This window comes from Triturus cristatus, chromosome 10 (genome assembly GCF_964204655.1).
Source record: "Triturus cristatus chromosome 10, aTriCri1.1, whole genome shotgun sequence".
NCBI lineage: Eukaryota > Metazoa > Chordata > Amphibia > Caudata > Salamandridae > Triturus > Triturus cristatus.
Window position 1 is genome coordinate 353,978,576 of NC_140593.1, and position 19,934 is coordinate 353,998,509.

General features: G+C 43.4%; 1 pseudogene; it reads right to left on the reverse strand.

The window, feature by feature from the left end:
• Positions 1 to 1,512: 1,512 nt before the first annotated feature.
• LOC146789433 (KRAB domain-containing protein 2 pseudogene) lies at positions 1,513 to 9,567 on the reverse strand (annotated as a pseudogene).
• Between the last annotated feature and the right edge of the window lie 10,367 nt (positions 9,568 to 19,934).

Sequence of the window (19,934 nt, forward strand, 5' to 3'; positions counted from 1 at the left end):
CTCCTTACAGCGCGGGCATACTGCTGTTCTTATATTGAAATACCTATTGATGCGACCTGGCATTAGGTATGCTCTATGAAGGACATAGAATTGAACAGGTGGAAGTCTGGCGTTTCTGGTGCTCCTGCTTGCTCGTTCTACCAGCTTCCCCCATGCTTTTTTGGCAATTGGTTTCCCCAAATCCTCCTCCCATTTCTGCTGTAGCTTGCTAAGGTCCAGGAGTGTCGCATGGCCGAGCCTCCTGTATAAGCAAGTGATTGCTTTTTATGTCCCTGCCGCAGATACCAAATATTGACATCCTTCTGATGTAGGCGGTCCTGGCATTTCCTTTCCCCAGTGTTTGCGTATTGCTGCCGTAAAGGTAGTGTGCAATAGGAAGTCTCCCCGGGGTACTTCATACATCTCCCTGAAATCATTAAAGGGTAGCAAGGTTCCCTCTTCATACAGCATCCCAACCATAGTCACTCCTACTTCTATCCAGCCTCACCAGTCTCCCCCATGTGGAAGCGCCTCGCAAATAGACAACGAGACATCTGGGGCATATGTGCACTTAGTCTTGCATCTCTGTAGGCTTCTATTCCAACACTAGCCAATTACTTTTAATTTTGTGGTGCTATCTCTCTCCTGGATGGGAAGCTGCAGCACTACTCGTGAGAGGGGGCTCAGGCTTGGTGCAGTGTCCCCTTGTTGCGCTGTCCCTCTCACTCGGTTCGCTATCCATTTCATGAGCCATTGCAGCTGGGAAGCTATATAATAATATTCAAAGTCTGGCACCGCCAGTCCTCCCTCTGCTTTTGGTCTCATTACTGTTGTAAGTGCTACTCTTCGTCTCCCCGTTCCCCATAGAAATCCAGTCATCATTGCTTAGAGATTCCGAAACATCCCCGCAGGGATCCAAACCGAGAGTGCCTCGAAGAGTTATAATAATCTCAGCAAAGCCACCCTGCCTGCTACTGGCAGGGGAAGGGTCCCCCAAAAATCAAAACATGCTTCCACTCCTCTTAATGCTCTCTCCACATTTCCCTCTAGCAGGTCCCCCTGGGCATGATAGATCTGGACCCCCAGATATGGCAGGCATCTGTTCTTCCATAAGATTCCCTACAAAGCCAGTGGTCATTCTCTTCCCTCCATAGTGGTGAAGAGACATGACTTAGTCCAGTTTACCTGAAGGCCTGCCACTCTCTCAAGTGGCACCAGTAGTTTTCGGCTCCCTGAAGGTCCTCGCGGAGGTGCTAAGGAATAGCAGTAGGTCATCTAAATAAAATGCTATGTGGTGCATCTGTCCTGACACCTCAAGCCCACTGTAGCAATGTTCTTTCCTAGCCCTGGTCGCCAGGGGTTCCATGGCCAAGGCAAATGGCAGGGGAAATAGTAGATACCCCTGCATTGTTTCCCGTTCCACACTGTAGCTGTCCAAATGAGCTTGCCCATCCTAACTCTGACTGTAAACTCTGTGTAAAGTAAGGCAATCCACGCCACAAATTCAGTCCCCAATCTGAACCTTTGCATCACTCAGAACAGGTACGACCATGTGAGGCTGTCAAAGGCCTCTGCTATATCTACTGCAAAAATCACAGCTTCCTCCTTACAGTATGAGTCAGCTTGGAGCAGGCGCAGTAGTCTCCTGACATTCATTGCAGTATTCCGGGATGGCATAAACCCTGCTTGGTCTTGATGTATGAGGTCCCCCATATGCGGCAAGAAACGAGTGGCTAGAATTCTGCTCTGGATTTTATAATCCAAATTGAGCATAGAGAGTGGTCTATACACCGTTTTATCAGATGCTGGATTCCCTGGTTTCAGCAGTGGGATAACCACTGCCTCCATTGTGGACTGCGGCAGCTTCCCAATCTGCTTTGAAAAAATCTTAGAAAGTCACTGAAAAAAACAAAGGTTACAGGGACGTTATAGTTAGAAAATTGAATTAAAAAATCTTAGAAATTCACTGAAAAAAACAACTGTTTGTTTTGTTCTTTGAATTGCATTAAAGAGAATTCTATCCAGTACATAAGTTCACTCTCCTTTGCTTCTCTGGGCTTCGTGAGAAGAAACTTTGAATACATTTATGGCATAGCCCAATGCCGTCTGAGGCTGCACCACCTCTAAAACAGCTTTGTTTTGCCTGCGCTATGTAAGTGATGATTGGCGAGGGACGTCACATGCTATCACAGATTTCTGCATTTGAGAGCCCTCTCAACCTTTGGTAAGGCAGATGACGGGATGCCTGGATTTTATTTATATTGGCACAATACACAATGAATTTCGACCCATTGGAGGGTTTGAATGTAGCATCTTCAAACTACTACGACCATAATGCACCATGAATATTTTGATTGTGGAAGCCCAATCAGGGGCGAGAAATACAATAGAATCAGGTGTGAAGGTTCATATTAATTATGATAGACTGCCGCTGTTGCAGGGATTCTGCTCATGCACAGAACTATGGGCAGGAAACCAGGACCTCAGTGAATTGTGGTGTACCAAAAACTCACCTCAGCACCCAGAACCCCTATCCAACCAGCATCAGTGTCCCATTCATTATCCGTATTCTCTCGGAGGTCCCAATGTATAGACAACCCAGAACAAGCGACTTAGAGTACTCTCAGGAATGGTGGGAATCAGAAATACCTGTTCGCTATTATTCTCATATCAGTCCACAACAAGAGTAATCAGAGACACGGTAAAGTTTAAAAGGTTTATTTTATAAACTCTCGTGTCCTAAGATGCAGTAATTTGACTAACATAAGCAGACAAATGATTACAATTAAAACAATCAGAATTGTTACAATACCATAGAAAATGAAGGGAGAAATCATATTACAAATGACAGTGGAATACAGCCACCTTCCCTTAGCTAGTAGGCCAGTATTATTATACTAATAGAAGGTCTCTAGGCTACCCATACCGTAAAGATCAGCTTAGGTGAATCACATCACAGGATCAGCTTTACTCTGCGCCTGGAAGTGTTCTTCTCCAGAATGTGTTTCTAACGCATGCAAACTGTAATATTAAAGGCTCTCGACATTCAGGTATTTGCAGCTGTGTGCATATTATGGCTAGAGAGTGGGCCGATCAACCTGGACTCAAAAACATACATTGTCTGGCGGCTCAGAGTGTTTTGCACACAATGTTCAGACCAAGGTCGCAGTGCACGTCTAGGGATGTGAACAACAGACAGTTCTCATATGAAGAAAAGGCAAGCAAGCAGTTTTCAAATAATAACATGTCTCTGCAGTGTTGTGTGCAAAAGTAGCAAAAGTGGCAAGATGGCTTTCTAACATCTAACGCGCTCATGCTAACATAGCAATGTATGCATCTAAATCGCTGCCTTCACTACACCCCCCCTTGATCGGACCACGAACAACTAGGGATACAAAAAGGAACGCAGAGTTCAAGTTCGACAGAGTGGAACCAAGTGCATGTATTGGAAATCCAAATAAAGAGGAGTGAAAGTTCGAAAAAAACACAAAAAAACCAAAATGAAGGGAAAAAAGAAAATGGTAAGTCAATACATCATTCAAAGGCTCAACGAGCCCAGATGTTGGAACACGCAAAAAAAGTTAGGTTAGTGCAAGGGAAGCTGGACGATAATCAAGTTAATCCATCAATGTGTAAGCACAGTACGTAGCAACAGCTTCGAAAAGGAAGTAATTGGAATGAGTTGCAAAAGTGTCCGCCATCCAGTCTAATAACGTAAACGAACATACATGTTCTTCGACCACTGGAGCCTCTAGCACGTTCAGAGGACAACTGGCGTGTTCTTCTAAATAACTTTGTGCCAAGAAGTCATACGCTACTGTTCCGATGTCCCAATTCCCTAGGACTCCATGTGCCGCTCCACAGGCCATAATCCTAACACCAGAACAGTCCAACTCATGAGCCACTAATGGACTCATCAGTCGATCATAATCCGGGGCAGGAGACACTGAGTTTGACAAGCACAAATCCAGAGCCCATTCGAAAGGACAATCTAGGCAATGAAAAACTGCTTGTACGCATGAAAAATAGGCAAACCGGAAGGATAATCTATAAGCTATGCTCAGGGTAGCCAGTGGTAAAGTTCCATAATATTCAAGCATCCTGTTACGAAGATGGAGCAGCCGGGACAGGCTGTCACGTGACACAAAGTGTGCAGCCATTGCGCAGTACGCAGACCAAAAGCAGCATGCCAGCCGTGAGGGCGAGAATCAACGGGAGCACTCCAAAGACGCTGGAAAAAATAGAATGAAAAAAGGCCGGTATCACACCAAAAATAGTATGGAAGGAGGTCACGAGGCCGGAGCCCACAATTTTGAAAAAATGTGCCAAGCCAGTTCTTGATGAGGCGTTAAATATAGTTTGAATCAGGGCACCAAAATGAAGTGGGAGATCAGTATTTAAAAGCGCCTGCACCTCGGTACGGGTGTTGGCTACGTGAAGGACAAATGTTTCACGGGACGAAGTCAGAGCGACTTCTTTTTGAGACAATTGAGCCCTTATTCTGCTCATCTTGTTGAACTCTGCTTTCAAGGTTGGAATGGAAGGCCAGATGAATACATCCAGCCGCCCATGCAAGGATGGGAAAAAGACATTTTTACAGCAGACTTCTCTCTGTGATACAGTCACAATGTAAAGAATTTCCACTAGCATTCCACAGCAAGCCTCATTATTTAAAAGCAAATAACTACCGTTAGCTAACAACGTGAAAGATGGTATAATAGCTGGCACTGGAATCCCTTTCAGGACGCATGCTAAATTAGGAGCTTGCACATTGCACGTGCCATGCAATTGGATGTGCCTACAGACTACAGAATGATCAGGTGTGGAAGAGCATTCCTCACCCTTCAAATAAACTTCTTTACCTTCTCTCATGCACCTGTATGTAAATGGGACTGACCATACAGGAAAGCAGTACCCAATGGTTCATATCTGCCTAGGGCATAATGTTTCATGCACAAACTGAATTTAAATAAAGGAAATGGCAATGTGATTAACCCGTGGATAAGCCACACAGCTGAATTCAATTCGGCCACTGAGAAAGGAAAAGATTCTAACTTTTCAATATGCAGTAATGAGTATTTTGCATCTTTCATGGACATGAATTGTTGTTTCGCAGTTAGATTAAAAGGAAGGAATAATGATGAAGTATTCATGTAGTCCCAGGGGACTTTCCCAGCTTTTAACGTTTGCAATGTCCATGCAAACTGCATTATAGAACGCAATTGATTCTGACCATGATACAAAACAGACACATCATCCAACACGATATCAACAACTGATGAAACAATATTATCTAATGTGTAAATTCTGGAAGAAAGGGTGTTAATGCTATTATCTACAATGTATTTTACAGTAGCACTAGGGTTCAGAAATATAAAGCACCTTTTTAATTAACAAGCTTGTATGAACCTATTAGGTTACTAACAGGTAGGTGAAATCCGTCACTCCCGTTATCTGGAGACAAGAGGGAGGGTGTTGTGGACTAATATAAGCACTACTAAGGCATTTCAAATCAAAAGACCAAACGTTAGGTGCGCCATGTTGCAGGGATTCTGCTCATGCACAGAACTATATGCAGGAAACCAGGACCTCAGTGAATTGTGGTGTACCAAAAACTCACCTCAGCACCCAGAACCCCTATCTGACCAGCATCAGTGTCCCATTCGTTATCCGTATTCTCTAAGAGGTCCCAATGTATAGACAACCCAGAACAAGCGACCTAGAGTACTCTCAGGAATGGTAGGAATCAGAAATACCTGTTCGCTATTATTCTCATATCAGTCCACAACAAGAGTAATCAGAGACACGGTAAAGTTTAAAAGGTTTATTTTATAAACTACGTGTCCTAAGATGCAGTACTTTGGCTAACATAAGCAGACAAATGATTATAATTAAAACAATCAGCATTGTTACAATACCATAGAAAATGAAGGGAGAAATCATATTACAAATGACAGTGGAATACAGCCACCTTCCCTTAGCTAGTAGTCCAGTATTATTATACTAATAGAACGTCTCTAGGCTTGAATGGGGAACCCCATACCGTAAAGATCAGCTTAGGTGAATTACATCACAGGATCAGCTTTGCTCTGCGCCTGGAAATGTTGTTCTTCAGAATGTGTTTCTAACGCATGCAAACTGTAATATTAAAGCCTCTTGACATTCAGGTATTTGCAGCTGTGTGCATATTATGGCTAGAGAGTGGGCCGATCAACCTGGGCTCAAAAACATACATTGTCTGGCGGCTCAGAGTGTTTTGCACACAATGTTCAGACCAAGGTCGCAGTGCACGTCTAGGGATGTGAACAAGGGATGTGAACAACAGACAGTTCTCATGTGAAGAAAAGGCAAGCAAGCAGTTCTCAAATAATAACATGCCTCTGCAGTGTCGTGTGCAAAAGCAGCAAAAGTGGCAAGATGGCTTTCTAACATCTAACGCGCTCATGCTAACATAGCAATGTATGCATCTAAATCGCTGCCTTCACTACACCGCTTGTACCTGTGACCAAGGTGAAGGCACCGTAATGCGTTGTGGAGGCTAACATTGTTTTGTGCTTTGAATTGCATTGACGAGGATTGTATCCGGTACACGAGGGCTCTCTCCTTTCCTTCTCGGGCCTTCATGAGAAGAAACTTTTAATATATCTATATGTTACTGTCAAAGTGTGAAATCCCGGTATTGTATAGAATGCCTAGGTAATGTATAGAATGCCTGGTGGTTTTCGGCAAACTATGAAATATACGTTTTTTGTGAAAATGTTACATACTTTTCCTAGGCATTCTATACAATTCCTAGGCATTATACAGAATGACCAGTGCCATTTACGCAAAGTGTTAAAAGGCCACAAGATGAGATTCTAGGCATTCGGCAAAGTGTGAAATCCCGGTATTGTATAGAATGCCTAGGTAATGTATAGAATGCCTGATGGTTTAGAGGCAAACTAGGAAATATAAGTTTTTGGTGAAAATGTTACATACTTTTCCTAGGCATTCTGCACAATTCCTAGGCATTATACAGAATGACCAGTACCATTTACGAAAGTGTTAAAAGGGCACAAGATGAGATTCCTAGGCATTATACAGAATGACCAGTACCATTTACGCAAAGTGTTAAAAGGGCACAAGATGAGAAGCCTTTATTAATTAATACGCATTTGAAGCTGAAAGAACAAAACTACAAAATAAAGCACAGGATATTCTTACCGGAAAACAATGAAAGCAGAACTGAGATTGAAGTACTTGTTACACTAAGGAAGGCCGGAGTAACACGTGGAATTGTACTCACTTTTATTCTTCACACAAAAACACCTTATATTTTGGCACTTTGATCTTGTACATAAATTTCACGACTTAAAGAAGAATGCGAACAGAATATTGTTACCGGTAGAACACAAAGCAGAACTGGCATGACCTACTTGTTGCAGCACAAAAACACCTTCTATTTTGGCACTTTGATCTTGTACATACATTTCACAACTTAAAGAAGAATGCAAACAGAATATTGTTACCGGTGAAACACAAAGCAGAACTGGCATGACCTACAGAATGTGAACAGAATATTTTTACCGGTAAAACACAGAGCAGAACTGGCATGACCTACTTGTTGCAGCACAAAAACACCTTCTATTTTGGCACTTTGATCTTGTACATACATTTCACGACTTAAAGAAGAATGCAAACAGAATATTGTTACCGGTGAAACACAAAGCAGAACTGGCATGACCTACTTGTTGCAAGAGGAAAGGCTAGAGTGACATTTTGAATTGCACTTAATTTTCTTTTTCACACAAAGGCACCTCATATTTTGGCATTTTGTCTTGCACATACACCTGATGAATCCTTGGCCACTTCCTGTGGACTGAGAAGTAGCTGCAGATCGGAGAGGTATTTAGTGGTCTTCAATTCTCATTAAGTTCTTTGGACATACGGTGAATTGTGATCTGGCGTAGAGTTGCTTCAAGATTCCTTGTGCAGTTCCAAGTCAGTAAAAGCCATATTCCGTCACGTTCATAACAACTGCCAAGAGATTGTGTGAGTCACCCCACCCTTTGTCGACGTCGGGAATCGGAACTCGCACAGTGGCACCCAAAGGCACAGGAGGAATTTTTTGTCAGAATCCCTTTTCATTTTTTTGGCCTGAATCTCAAGGTTCGATTTCGATTCCATTTTACTTTGGATAGCTTTCTCAATATTGAAGCAAACATTGCACAAAATGCTAACCCCATAACCTTCTACTTCATTGCCGTCATCATCTTTAGGAGAATGTCCACAGATGGCATGAACGTTTTGGCCACACTTTCGACATGTATGAGCACTGCTGGTTTCTTTTAAGCAGACGCAACAGATAGCGGAAGAAGAAGGATTTTCGGTAACCACGGAAATGGAAGGCTCTTCGATAACCATGGCTTCATCACTGTTTTGGTTTCCTCCATCATGGATTGCATTCTCAGCTATGTCTTCTGCAGGGAGCTGTGCCTCTTGTATTGATTCATCTCGTCTTTCTTCCTGCTGTTGTGTTGTTTGTACGCTCTCTATTATTTTTTCGAGCTCTTCCTCAGTCTCTCCGTCTTGTAAAACGTCGTCAGGCAGGGACGACGTCGAGAGACCTACTCTAGCTTTGCAGCCGAACAGAGCTTTGTATGGTGACCTCTTAATCCCAGAATGAAAAGCTATGTTCTTCATAAGTTGGACGAACCGCAATCCCTCACTCCAGCAGCTAGTTTTTTCATCTTGCATCCAAGCACACAGCATATTTTCAATGTCCTGATTAGCTCTTTCGACGCTCCCCTGACTTTGTGAGTGGCGCGGCTTACCATGGCCGATCTTCAAGGTGGGCCAATACTCCTTTAGGCTGCTTACCACATTGTTTGCAAATTCCCTGCCATTATCGGACTGTAGAATCGTTGGAGCACCAAGCAACGTAAATATGTCAACAAGCTTGTAGGCTACTTCTTCTGCTCTCTTTGATTTCAGAGCCCTGAGCACTACAAACTTAGTGAGATGATCTTGGTACACCATTATAAACTTGTACTCTCTGTCAGGATGGGACTGAAAATCGATGAGAACAACCTGACAATGGGAGTTGAATTCAGAAAAAACCATTGGCTTGACCACAACACCTTTTTTAACACCTTTTTGCTTCTTCTGGCAAGGCTCACAAAGGTGAATGTACAGCTCAATATCATGACGGGTAATGTTCTTATACTTGGGTGAAAGTTCTTTCAACATCCTGTCCCGTCCTCCATGACCAATAGCCAAATGGGCCTTATGGAGTACGTCAAATAACTCGGAGTCCGCAACGTAAAACTGAATAGCACTAGTACCTTCTTTAACAGGATAGATCAACTTAGTCGTATTCTCGACCATCATTACGTCATAGTGTTTCACCAGCCAAAAGTCCTGTGGTTCCTTCTTAATGGTCGTCTTAGCCTTTTTCACATCGTCCACTAACTTTTGGTAACTGGTTTCGGTTAGGAAAACACCATTTTTAGCAGCATTGGCTCTTACTTGAGATAATTCATCGCAGAACCGTTGTTGCATGTCAGCATGGCGTGATTCCTGTCTTGGCACTACTCTCCCTTCCGACATGGTGATACAAGAACCACGGGAAAGGATGACGGCAGAGCGTCTGTGGAACCTCAGCCGGATGCTATACACGACCTCTGACCCGGCTTGCAGGCAGGTCGCTCCCCACACCACCGCACGGCTGCCACCTGCTCTTTGCCTGGTTACTTGTGCTGTCTCTGCCCCTCGCTTGCTGGCAACTTGTGCTGTCTCTGCCCCTCGCTTGCTGGCAACTTGTGCTGTCTCTGCCCCTCGCTTGCTGATAACTTATGCTGTCTCTGCCCCTCGCTTGCTGATAACTTGTGCTGTCTCTGGGATTAGGTCTATTATATACTTTGCCAGCAGACAATCCGGCAAAGTATACAATGCCTAGGCAATGTATAAAACATCAATCATTTCATACTTTGATGTTCGATTTTCAGGCATTCTATACATTACCTAGCCATTCTATAGAATGCCGGATTTCACACATTGCCGGGCGGGAATAAAATGGCGGGATTAGGCGTATTATATACTTTGCCGGCAGACAATCCGGCAAAATATACAATGCCTAGGCAATGTATAAAATATCAATCATTTCATAATTTGACGTTCGATTTTCAGGCATTTTTAGGCATTCTATACATTACCTAGGCATTCTATAGAATGCAGGATTTCACACTTTGAAAATGGAGAAATGAAGGCCTGCTCACTAAATACGAATATTTATTTATACAAAATAATCATCCTGGGCTGCCTGTAATATGCTTCATCCCTAAGGTCCACAAGAATATTGTTCCTATTCCAGGATGACCTATTATATCAGCTAGGAACAGCATTTGAAAATACATCTCAATAGGTGGACTTTTTTCTTCAAGGCCATGTAGTGTATCTTCCTTCATTCATCAAAGATACAATTGGTTTCTTGCATAGGATTTATGATATCCCTTGGTCCAACGATTATTTATTGATGACACTGGACATTATCCTCTTCTGTGCCCATGACGAGATGGTCTCGTCGTGGAGCACAGTCGCGCTGTGCCCATGACGAGACTATCTCGTCATGACACCCACCCACTAGGGAAGCGCCAGGCACAGGAGGGGAAAAGGCCTGGCACCCAAGGGGTTAAATAATTATATACGAGTATCAAGCATGATGATGGACTCAATGCAGTAAAACATTATCTAAGAAGCCGACCGATGCGACTATACAATCATAGTAATATGTTATTATCTATGATTTCCTGGTGCTTACATAACATTTGTTTTCATTTTAACAATGACATTTTTCAACAATTGAGAGGAGTTGCTATAGGAGCCTGCTTTTCTCCCAGCTATGCCTACACATGGGCTGGTGGGAGGAGCAGGTCCTAATGGCTGAACATGCTGGTGTCTGGGAAAATAATGTAATAATCTGTCTTTGCTACATCGATGATGGTTTTGCAATATGCAAAGGAACATCTGCCAGTGCCATGATTTTGTAGACAAAATAAATCTCAACAGTGTCAATCTTGAGTTCACTGCACACATCAGTCCCATAGAAATAGATTTCTTAGATGTCCACATCTTTATAGAAAATAACAAAATCGAATCTTGTTTGCTTAGAAAAGCCATGGCAGGAAATGCTGTACTTCATGCACGCAGCTTTCACCCAAGACACCCAAAAGACAGCATCCCTTATAGAGAGATGTTGAGGCTGCAGAGAATTTGCAGCCAAACAAATGTAACTAAGGGTCCGATTACGAATGCGGAAGGCCCATCACCGGCAGCCATGCGGTGGCGGTCCTTCCGCAATCATACCACGATTTTTCCCCGGAATGGTGGCGGTGCCTAGCAGCCACCGTCCACCAAATCATGATGCTGGCTACAGCCAGCATTTCTATGGCAGCGATGCCGCCATGGAAAGGCTTGTGGGGTATGTGATGGGGGCCTGTTGCGGGCTCCCCTTGTGTTGGGCGGCGGTGAGGGTGCCCCCCTACATTTCACAGCACTACATGGCAGGCACCATGTGGTGCCTGCAACGTAGTTCAGTGAAATGCACAGCATGGCATTTTAACATCACCACAATGTTAAAATTCAGGATGCGTCCACCATGGTGGCGGTCGCATCCTGATTGGGTGTGCGGGACCGCCGCATGCATGGTGGACAGTCCCGGTTTACACCAGGATGGTGACGGACTTCAGTCCGTCTGCCATCCTAATGACCCCCTAAGTGTCAGGATGAGGCTGCTACCAGTTTTTGGGAATGTGGCTACTCTGGGGTAACTGTATCCAATGTCATCAACCAGACCAATGGAGACAGCAGGGAATTAATTCTATTTAGAGATCACAATGATGCAAAGAAACAAGATAAAGATGACAGTAAAAATGACAGTAATGAAAATAATAATAGAAGACTAATGATTCCATTCCATAACGAACACAAACTGAGAACTATTTTTAATAAACAATGGCCTATCATTTTAACCGACCCCACTATTTGACCTCGTCTACCCATAAAGCCTGCCATAACATTTAGAAAAGCTCTTTTTTCTTGGGCCCACATGACTGACCTGCAGACACATATACATATGCACAGTTTATCCCAAATGTCACATTTGCATAAAGTTAAACCTTACCGAATAGCCTAATTTTATTTTCTGTATCAAAAGTGTGTGTACAGTAACACACCTCTGAATGTAGTCAAATGATTCTGTAATAGAACATAACTCATTAAATAGCAAAAAAAATGTTTACATAGCGATGCATACATTTATGCAAGTGCATACAATTCTGTATACCAAAATTCCAGAGCACTTGAAGGATGAAATGGCTTGTACACTGCAACACATTTTGTATTGTACATTATATAAAGTAACACAAGTATTTTAATAGTTATAAAAGTATCCAAAGTGAGAGGAATAGGCTCACGTTAACACACGTCTGTAAACAGTAACAACATTTTGCACACAATAACACAATGGTGCCTACATTAATGGCACAAATGTGCCTACACACCAAAATGGTGTGCTTAGTAGTCTAGGTCGGAGAAATATAATTCTGTGTACAATGGCACAAATGTGTACAAAAAATGATCTGTTCACTGATACCTTTGCATGGAGGAAATTATAGGGTGTATTGACAATCACATTCCTTTGGAATATAACATTGCTATCAATTCTGTGAAACTTGTTTTACAAAATGGTAAGGGGTCGATTATGTTGGCGGGCAAATTGCCATCGCCCGCATGGCGGTGGTGATCCGCCTGCCAATTTCCACCGCCCGCCTCCAATTCCCCCCCGCCACGACTCATCGACCGGGCGGATAAAGTGTTTAATATAGTGGCGGTGTCTGCAAGACACGGCCATCCATATTAAGATGACTGCGGAGATCAGCCTTTCCATGGCGGCAACACCGCCATGGAAAGGCATGCAGCTTCTGCATTTGGGGGCTCGTTGCGGGACCCCAGGGTGTTGGGGGGTGTGGGAGGTGCACATGGGGGTACCTATGGTACCTCCCAGAATTTGCATGCACAAGGTGGCAGGCACCGTGCGGTGCCTGGCACGTTGTGCAATCAAATGCACAACATGCATTTTTTACCTTGCGGCGGGGGCTGCTTGCAGCACCGCCCGCCGCAATGTAAAAAATGCGGGATGCGCCCGCCATTGTGTGGCGGGCACATCCTAATGCAACACAAAAAGATGATGGACGGAATGTTGAACATTGTCAAACATTCAACCCCAGTCACAGATCTGGGTTTAATCCATCGTTATTTTGCTCACCACGCCACCCCAGTTCAGACATAGCCATATGCAAATCAGTCTTGACCCTGTGCCTCATGGGAACAGTCCAGACCGAACTGCCAGGCCATGTCTTCCCTGGACAGGAATCAAGCATCCTAGGACCGGTTTCGGGCTTTCAGCCCTCATCAGCCAGGATAGCTTGTCTCCAGTGGCGTAGTGAGCACAGGACCCACGTCTGGGCATACCCTTCCCACTTAGGATGTAAATGCAACACAAAAAGACGATGGACGGAATATTGAACATTGTCAAACATTCACCCCCAGTCACAGATCTGGGTTAAATCCATCGTTATTTTGCTCACCGGCCACCACAGTTCAGACATAGCCATATGCAAATCAGTCTTGGCCCTGTGCCTTATGGGAACAGTTCAGACCGAACTGCCAGGCCATGTCTTCCCTGGACAGGAATCAAGCATCCTAGGACCGGTTTCTGGCTTTCAGCCCTCATCAGCCAGGATATCTTGACTCCAGTGGCGTAGTGAGCACGGGACCCACGTCTGGGCATACCCTTCCCACTTAGGGTGAAAATGCAACACAAAAAGATGATGGACGGAATGTTGAACATTGTCAAACATTCACCCCCAGTCACAGATCTGGGTTTAATCCATCGTTATTTTGCTCACCACGCCACCCCAGTTCAGACATAGCCATATACAAATCAGTCTTGAGCCTATGCCTCATGGGAACAGTCCAGACCGAACTGCCAGGCCATGTCTTCCCTGGACAGGAATCAAGCATCCTAGGACCGGTTTCGGGCTTTCAGCCCTCATCAGCCAGGATAGCTTGACTCCAGTGTCGTAGTGAGCACGGGACCCACGTCTGGGCACACCCTTCCCACTTAGGGTGAAAATGCAACACAAAAAGATGATGGACGGAATGTTGAACATTGTCAAACATTCACCTCCAGGGCGCATCCTAATGCCAACTGCGGGACCGCCACACCTATGGCGGGTGGTCCCTTTAGCCATTGTGGCGGGCGGACTCTGTCCACCCACAATCGCAATAGACCCCTTAGTGTTCACGCACAGAACCATGCAATAGGATACAGACATACTAGGTTGCCTCGATCTATACCATAGAGCCCATCCAATTTTGATCAGTGAAGCACTAGAGCAGTGGTACAAGGGTTTTCTGTCAGTGTGTCTTTCTGCCAATCAAGTGGATTCAGAGGTCATGTGGAAGAGACATAACATGTACAGTAAGATATGCATACTTTGGGTCCAATTTAGAGTTTGGTGGATGAGTACCCAGCCACAAACGTGACAGATATTCTGTCTGCATTAGTTTAAGGTCATTAAGATAGTGTGTGACACATTTCCCATCTGCCAAATTTTAAATCAGGCCCTTTGTGTCCAATGCGAACAATGGTCAATTTAACAATAAAGCCACATACAGCAACATAGAAGTAAACACAAAATACAAACACCAATGCGTCAGAAAGTAGACAAAAACACAGTGAGCCATTAAGTAAGGAAAAAAATCCCTTTAATTGAAAAATAACTGCCAATTGTTTCAAAGCCCTCAACAGTTTATTTCAAATTGAAATTGGTAAAAATATTTTTGGTCTAAGAATCAACTTCCCAACACATCGCCACTTTTTACCTAACTCAAAACAATGCCTTTTTTTTTCTAAGACCTTTCAAAATAGTTAAAAATAAGCAACATATTCATATTGAAACAATAGAGCCTGTAGTTTTCCCTTACATATATAAATCCTAAACCACCAAATGTGTATGTTGTCTTGTAATGCCCAAATGTTTACGTTGTTGGAGGTTGTTAGTAAGAAATTGCGTGGATTGTCTAAAATTTTTCAATATGTTGGAAAATCAAAAAGTTTAAAGTTTCTCAATGAACACATTCTGTCGCTGCTAGGCAATATCCTCTTCGTGGGTTATTCGCTGTTGCAACTTAATCGTTTGCTGCTGCTATGACATGAGGGAACTATGAGGAAACTCAAAGCGGCAATGAATGAATGAGGTCACGTGATTTGCACAAAATTGCTTTTTTTACGTGTTGCAGTGTTTCTATTAAGAAGACAGTTCAATAACTGCTGGGACACAACAGTGCCAGGGGGAGAATGGGTTGCAATCTTAAAAAATGATGTGACAGAAAATATGCAATACTCTGATTTAATTGATGCTAAATATATTGTGCCTTGCGATCTAGTTATCCAGTAACACTAGACGAACCATGTTGTCTTTTTCCCACTTAGCTGTCTTAATATACATGTGGAATAAGAGCCATCGAAAATGTTGCTTAGCAACGAACTGTGATAGCGAATGAATAAAAATAGTCATCGCAACTAATTAAAACTTCAACCCTTACGAAAATGTTAGAGGTTAATTGGAAAAGTGTGACTAGTTGTTATGCTTGTTTGATTAAAGGACAGGCAAGAAACATGATTTGTACAAATTGCAACGCATTTTACACTGAATTGATATTTATATGAAAGAGGATCCTTATCATTACCCCATCGATCAACACAGGCACGTATTAGTAGTACCCGCGTAATATCAGAGATAATATATGTTCCAAAGTAGAGCAGCACGTAATAGGCAGATTAAGTGAATGAGTGAATACTCAAAGGACCCGAATATAACTCAGTTTTTATCTTTACTGAACCCAAGGGTTTTGACCGCTGCTGTTGGCTGAAGCTGGCTAAACCAGTCTAAGGGCCAGATGAACAAAGCATTTTTCTGATCGCAAACGACCCGATTCTGCCAATATTGAAACTGGAAAAAGATCTTTTTAAAGTACAAAATGCAAAATGCGATTCGGTAACTTGTTATCGAATCGTAATTTGCATTTGTGATTTGGCATTTGGAAGGGGTGTGCTTTGGGCGTCCCTTCCAAATATTAAATTGTTGTGACATGTATTACTGTTTTGGGACGGAATTCTGGTCGCAAAACAGTAATACTTTACCACTATTTTAAAAGTGGTGGTAATTCATCCACAAATGGGAAGGGGTCCCTTTGGACTGCTTCCCAGAAAAAGTAAATTGGATTTGGGTTCATGTAGATACATCAGTTATGCATCCTTTATATATATATACATAGTTGAAGGCGTACCTTCGCCTCTTATGAGCCATGACCCCTCCCCGCACTCAACAATAGACCTTGCCATCTGCATAGATGATACACATACTATACCATTTATACATGCATATATATTTAATTGGGGTCACACACACACGCACACAAACACACACACACAAACATACAACACACATAGGGCAAAACAGTTTTGCAGTTGGGAATCCAATTGGTGCATCGGTCGTGACTGAACAGAATCTCACACTCCACTCCAGGATCCACACAATGCGATCCCCACTGTACCCTGTTCACTCCAAGCGCTCTCCTTCCCCTCACAGGGCCCACTGGACTTGGGTCAGGCAGAAGCTGTTGCTACAGTCTCCAGACATTGTTCTTGATCCTCCTGGGTGATGTCCCCTCACAGTCTCCTAAAGGTTACCAAATTGCCACATCCCTTCTCTTTATGATTCTCCTATAGGCCATCTACTTCCTCAGATATGGCCAGACCCTTTGACCAATGACGTATTTTCTGAATCAAAGAGATCCTTTTGAAGTGCACCAACAACACTGGCTCTTTCTACCTTCAATGTGTGTCCCACCCAGCTCTCTGAAAAGCAGCAATACACAAACCTGTCACGTGGAAACCTCCACCTCTCTCTGCTCCTCCAGCAAGTCCTGGCTCTTTCAAAATGGAACCTAGTGTCTTCTGTGTATTGTGCTCTTCACAAGCACATACTACCCCTGTGCAAACATGCATTCAGATGCACTCAGTCTCCAATGTACTGTACCTTTTCCCGGGCTACATATTTCTCAGCACGCCCATGCAACATCACACACTATTTCCTATGTGCTATACCTTCCTTCAGAAACAGGCACATCCTAGTGTGCATGCGCAGTTGCTCACATTATTTCGCTTGCTCTGTACATTCTCTCTGGCACACAAACCACCTGGCGCACACATGGAACTGCTTGCGAAATTTCTCCTGCACTGTGTTATTTCTCAGACGCATGTACATCCATTGGCGCACACGCAACTGCTTGCACTACTTCTTAAGCACTGTACCATGTCTCAGGCACACATACAGCCTCAGGCTGCACACAACCCAATGCAGGGCAAGGGTCAAGCTAAGCACACAATAGTGGAATTTTACTAGGCTGGGTCAGGAGGCACCACTCTAGTGACACAGGTAACTCTACTCAACTGTTCATTCTACTGATCACTAAAAACAGGGGATGCTGCTCCCAATGTGACTCCTGGTGAAAGCAGTAGACTCCTCAAGGTAACACTTTGGCTGCGAATCCCAGTCTAAGCAGACCACAGTCCAAGAGACAGGCCTAAGTCATAGCGCACATGCATGATTCATGTTCGGTCATGACCAAAAATCATTATCAGGCATTCAGATATCAGGATGGCTTTGGCACCCAGGGCAGTGGTACACTTCCATCAACCTTGCGAGGGACTGCTCCGTCCCAATAGTGTTCCATCACTATGGAGGCACCTGCTATTTCTACTCTAATACAGTGCTTTACGGCCACGTTACATGCCAATCTGGGGACATTTTGTAGATGCGGAGTGCAGAAGGTGATTTTAAGCCCGCCTCCCAAGATGAAGTCATGGAACTGTGTGAACATAATCAGTGCCTTCACTGGAGTGGTTGTCATAATATCCGTTTCTTTGTGAAGCTTCCCACTAGGTAATCAAGAGTTATAGAGTGCCAAAGTTATCATGTCGAGCACACGGTCTCTAGGGACTGTGTGTATCTCCTCTGCTCTTCAAATTATACATACCACGAGTGGCACCTGAACCGACAAAACACTCATGGGTTTTCAAGAACTACGTAAATGATACACAAATTGTTTTCTTTTTCAAGGTCAAGGTCCAACTGCTGACTAAAGTATTATTTCCAGTGTGTTTGACATAATAAAGTGCTGGATGATTCTTTATAAGCTAAGGCTTAAGGAAGGTAAGGCTGAGTGTCTGCCCATTGGAAAGGATCTTTACTTGACAACAAACTGAGGACACTATACACTTCATTGAGAGGCGGCATTTCTGAAAATACAGTAAGCAGGACCTATATTGGACTTGAGAATGCCCATAGCTAGCAAAGGGTGGTCTCCTCATTGCATTAAAGATGTTAGGAAAAACAGATGCCTTCTTTCTGAGAAAGATAGAGCTAATATAGCTAGATACTCTAGAAAAACAAAGCTGGGTTATGTTGATGCATTGCCTCTACAACCCTAAAAGGTAATGTAAAATAGCTTCAAGTAGAACAGAATTGAGAGGCCAGAAGTGTGGTCAATCTACCTATGCAAGCCCGTATATTGCAGGCACTTAATCTCTGGCACTGGCTAGTAGTAGTCCCATGAAAATTTCAAAACTCTGATGCTTGCACCCAAAGTGGTGCATATGATGAGTTTGATGTTGTCAAGTACAGGAGCCCATATTTTCACAACCTACCCTTCTCCTTAGCTGTTTGTCTATAGGTAGCACAAGTCTGAATCTTATGTTGTTTCACTTGGGTGCTGCATAGTTAAACCAGTTGAGTCATTTGGTTGCACCAACTGGCTTTGCTTATGAGAACCAGCAGTCATGTACTTAGATAAAGGGAGGGATACCACATACCAACTGCAGCAAAATGTTAAGCAACTTCACCAAAAGGTCTGTGGTGCACAAGCTAAGTGGGCAGTGATCCCTTAGACATTCAGCCCAGTCTTTTCTGAAGTGTTCAGCAACTTGTCAATTGTGTAGGCAGGTGGACTCTTTGGAAAATATAATAGTTGCTTTTTCTTATCTCAACTGAAACTGTCTGCTTTTCAGACATCCTTAACATAGTGACACAGCCTTTAATCTTAATGTATGGTGTAGCGTCCTTCTTGACACGTGTATACACATTTTGTGCCCAGTTGCTATGTGAATGTGTCTGTGGTGCGTTAGCTGCAAGTTGCTCCTGCCTCCCCTGCAATTCCTTCAGACCCAGTACAATTACCCACAACCAAGGCACATGCAGGGTTTTATGTGTGTGGTTAACAGCATGCAGAGAGTGGTATTAAGACGACCTCCAAAGACACAATGGGAGAGCATACAACACATGATCATTGGAGGAACCCTTTAATCTAGTTAGGCTGTATATGTATCTTTACCCATGTCCACAGAGGATCACTATAGAGCAGTCAATGCACTGGTGAGGGGCCAGTGGCACTCTGGACATGTAAACAAGGCTTTTCGGAAGTGGATTCTACTGTATGGCAGTGGTACATGCAGATGATCTCTAGGTGAAATCCTAAAGTTTCTGGTTTGTGATGGTATACCTACACACTTCAATAACATAAAGTTGCAGTCTATTAATAACTTATCAAGTGTAGCGACCTTGTTGCCTTTAAAGTACTGTTGTGTACAAGCAGTGTATTTGGGAGAGCTTGCACCCTCCTTCTCGCTGTTATGCCTGGTGTCCTACATAGACCAACAACACAGGATTTATTTCTAGCATTTTTCATTCCTTCTTCTTTCTCATTACTGCTTTACTTCAAGTATTGTAATGTAAAACATTTATGTGCACTACTCAAAATGTAGTTACAATGCATTACACACATTCACCTAT